Genomic DNA, 4,796 nt, shown 5'->3' with positions numbered 1-4,796 from the left:
AATTTACGTTCATTTTGCTCCCATAAGCAATTTTATTGTTGATTTCAAACTGCTTCTCATTTATGCACGAGAGCCTTACCTACACTAGAGGGTATAATACTGGAGATCTAATTAAAATTAAATATTTCGAAGACGAGTTTCATTTATGTGATTAACACCACCTATGGAGATTGAGTCTTGGTGACTCAATGAATAAAGAATTGGTCACTCAATGACGTAAACCAGGTTCGAATCCCAGCGATGGGTGGTTGATATGCACCGATTGTAGTGCTGACTTAAAATATCCCCAGTGGTAGATGGATTATGGGTTAGAGTCCCCTTGCTGTCGGACTTACCGTGAGAAGTTTACCTCTCAATATAACACAAATGCGGATGAGTTCCATCAAAAAGTCCTACGCGAAGACTTGTTTCTCCCAATGCTTGATCCACGAGTTTCCTTATCTTCAGGATTGGGTTCAAAATGACTAGACTACGCAATTGAAAATTGAGACTCATAGTTGGATCGGCTGTTCAAAGCCGGTTATAAAATAAAATATTGAAAAACATACATTACATTGAATTCAATGATTTACAGCTGAACTTGATTGTAATCGTTTACATATACCCTTGCACACGTCTTAAATTTAATTTAGCGGTTAATCTGAACTTATTTACTGTTGTTTATTTCAATCTCTCATACAATAAAATCTATTATAAACAGAAAAAAGAAAAGAAAATCTACATTAATGAAGATTTTTCGCAATTTATTCTTTAGTTTAAAGGAACAATGGCCCAAATCATGTATGTAGAGTGGGCATTATTTAACATTGATATAAGTTTAAAAACAAAAAAAAATTATTAAAAAAAATTTAAATATTTAAAATCAATCATAATTTTTTGTTTAAAATGTATTTTGTCTCTATTAACGAATTAACATTTAAGCATTTTATAGAACTAAAATAAAACAAATGAGTGAACGATTATAAATAAGTTGAGAAAACGGTAACTTCATCATTTTATCGGTCTTACTGATAGTTAAGCTTTTTGCGGTAGCGTGCGCTAAAACTGTTTGTGCCAAATTTTCGTCATTTTGACTAGCGTTCATGGACTCATCTTTGCAATAAATTTCACTGTTGAGGCAATACACTTGATTTCATAGTAACGAAAATAATCCCATGTCGAGTAGGCATTATTCCGCATTAGTCAACTATTCCATATCACATTTGAGAGTGTAAAGATAATAACGCCCTGAAAAGTTCAGATTTGAAAGTTACGCCTACAAGCCACGCAAGCATGAGGACGATGTTAATTTGCTGTTTATCAGCTAATCTAAATACCAAATTACAGGCAGATTACAAAGTAATAAGGTGAAGAAAAACAATAATTAGGTATGAGCACTTAATAAATGTTTTTATATGGAATGAAAGTCTAATAGTATGCAGGCAAATGTCTAGCACATTGTATCTACCATAGGAGCAGCGTGAGTTTTTGTTTTTTAAAAGTTATACGTTTATTTTACGTTTCAGATATGCATATTTATTTTTTATATGTATATTTATTTATAAATGCTTTAATGAATCTTAAAATATACTAACAGTTTTCTAAGAGCAAAAAGTGTGCCCCCGCCCAACTGATGCTTCGCCTCTATGGTATCTACAGTAACGCCCACTATCGTGACAGTACAGTAGGCGTAACCTTGCAAGTTGATGTTTAACTTACCTGGATTCGGTTGTAACCTTGATTTAGAATGTGATGTAAGCAATGCTCGTAGCCTCTTTTTAACATAAAAAGTATGGCAGGAAGGTTATATTTTCTTGTCTATTTTTAGATGAAACAGGATTTACCGATTTAAACATAGGGTACGGAGTACCTAGCCCGAAAGGCTATCTGCTCCTTCGTCTAATTTGAGTAATATAAAGTGAGGAAAGAGAGGGCACGAGGAGAAGCTTGCAAAATGCGAATAACCGATACTATAATGAGAAACACGATAAAATATGCTAATAGGTTGAAAATACAAGTCATAATCTGGGATAAGGGAAGAATAATATTTATAATATATACAAATTAGAAGAAAAATCAATGATTATCTCGAATTCCTGCATCACTCCCTCACCTTCCCTCCGAAATAAAAGGGAGGAGGAATAGTCCACTTTTATAGAGAGTCTATATCTTAGAGCAGTGTTTCCCAAAGTGTGGTACGCGTACCCCAAGGGGTACGGGAACAAATTAACGGGGGTACGCGTCGTTATGCGAAATATCTTGCAGCGAACGAAAATTTCACAAAAGTTTTTTTAAAAACAAAGCCAGCCATGAAATTTTACGATTACGTATTTTTCTTTTGCTATTTTTTGCAGAGTTGACTAACTTAATAATGAGTGGCGTCGACAGTCAGTTGTTATTTTTAACTTTTGTGCAATTTTTTTTATAGTAAAGATTTGTAATAAATTCTACTTATTTTGATTATTTTAATAAAATATAATTTGATAGTTAACAACGAATTTTTTACCAAAATTTAAGAATTTTTTACCAAAAATTTCGTACCAAGAAAGAAAAATAAACACATTTTTAAAAAAATACATTCATTTTTTTATTAGTGGTACACACCGTTACGAAAAATTTAGAAAGGGGGCACAAAAGTCATAAGTTTGGGAAATACTGTCTTTAGAGGAGTAAATAATTCGTTGCTGCGTTTTCAAGTGATACAAGGATGATTTTTCTGCCATTAAACCCTATTTGTAAGCTTTAGCTATGGAGGTGGATTATTGAGCTGTGTTTGGAACTGTAAAATTTGATGAAAATTTATCTCATATCGCTGTGCTTTTGGGGTTGCAGAAAAATTCATAAAAGGAGGTGCTTTTGCGCTTAGCAATCATGATTTTTGTTCTATAATTAAAAAAAATGTGGGGTTTTTTTTTCGTAAATTACGCCTATATCAAGCGAATTTATCGAATATTTAACCCGTGATATTGCCATTTTTTATGTTTTAATTTAAATTAATAGATTGAAAAGAAGGTAAAAATTATAGGCATTTTCATTATAATTAATTCTCATTTTGGTATAAACCTTTGGAACATTTTACTGCCTTTTTTTCGCACGTTCATTGGAATTAGCGCATTATTTTCGCACCAATATTTTGTAAACAAATCGTGTTTCATTTTCGCTCTAAAACTTATAGATTTATCATTATAAATAAACAAATCACTCAATATTATATTTATAAATTTATTTTCATGCGTTAAAATGATTTTTTTTTTTTTAATTTTGCAGGGAGTTTAAGTAGAAACTTTATTTTTGTACTTATGTGCATTGTTTAGTTTTTTTTTTCTTTCTTTTTTTGTATCAAAAAATTAAATTATCCTTCAGAAAATTTCGTCGATACATGAAATTTATAAGCAGGATAATATTTTCTTTTATTTAGGAATAATTATTTGGATTTACGTATTGGTTTCAGAAATTTTATATTTATTATTGTACATTTATTATTTACGAAAATATTATTACATATTAATATTTATTATTTTAACTAAAACTAAATTTACATGACTATGTACTTATAAATAAACAAACTACTATGTGATTGATTTATTAATTTATTTTCATGCTTTAAAATAAAATGCTTGTTTTTTTATAAACTTCAGTATATAAGCAGAAAATTAGTTTATTTTTTGTTATTATTTAGGAAATTTAATTATTTAAAAAAATATTTTAGATACAAATACATATTTAATTATGAAATTTATATTTATCATTTAGGAAAAATATTAACTTATCAAAACTATATTCACCTGACTGTGTTTCTTCAAATGTAATATTTTGTGGCCTCAGTTTGTTGGAGTCAATTTATTATTACTATTGCTATTAATTTTTTAAAATGAAATAATAATTATTTTATGCAATATTTTATTATTTTAATATTGATACAATTAATATTTTAATGCATTTTACATATTATTTTCATATATTATTTTTCTGCGAAATCATCTTCAACTAATATTAAACGATTTCTTGTTTATTTTATGATTAAACAATTAAAAGAGAATAATTAAAAGCAGCGGGCATATCTTTACGCATCTTGATTCTAAAACTTATTTTTACAATCGATAATAAAAATGAGACAACATCAGCCTATGATTAACCGTAATGATGAACAGTAAATGTAAGCCTATGATTTATTTGTGAAATTGATTTTTTTCTTTTTCTTTTTGTGCATCGCTTTACTTAAGAATATCACTGTTACTTTCCCCAATAAACCATATAGTAGAATGTGGGCGTTACTTTTCATCGTATATCCAATTAGTTCTGTGGTCCTTTCCTGATTTCGTAAAGAATAAGCGTAACTTTGTCAGAAAAACGTGGAATTAAATGTGGCAATTTTATCAGCATTTTGTCATAGAAGAAACGTGGAGTTATTATTATATTATAATTGTGTGTTTCGATATACGAAACATAAAGCATTATGATCAAAATCTGCACAAACATTGAACATTAAAAAAAAAGAAAACTTTTAATACCAATATCTACCAACAAATGTTACAGACTTGTTACTTACAACAAATGTTACTTTCTACCATCAGAATATTACTATCAAAATACTATTAACTTTATCATATTAATAAGGGGATCTCCCCATTCCAAAGATGATTTTCCCTTCAACTAAAGATTTGCTTCTTTAAGGACTTGACTTGTTGTTACAACATACTACAACTTCAAAGATATATAGGACCTCCCAGAATACAACAAAACAGAATCGATGAATCGGTTAGTGGCGCTTCGCGCCAAACGCCGAGATAACCCCAATATCCAGCATCCAGCATCCA

Source organism: Parasteatoda tepidariorum, chromosome 4 (assembly GCF_043381705.1).
Source record: "Parasteatoda tepidariorum isolate YZ-2023 chromosome 4, CAS_Ptep_4.0, whole genome shotgun sequence".
NCBI classification, from domain to species: Eukaryota; Metazoa; Arthropoda; class Arachnida; order Araneae; family Theridiidae; genus Parasteatoda; species Parasteatoda tepidariorum.
The sequence above is the reverse complement of the archived record's forward strand: the minus strand, read 5'-3'. Positions refer to the sequence as shown.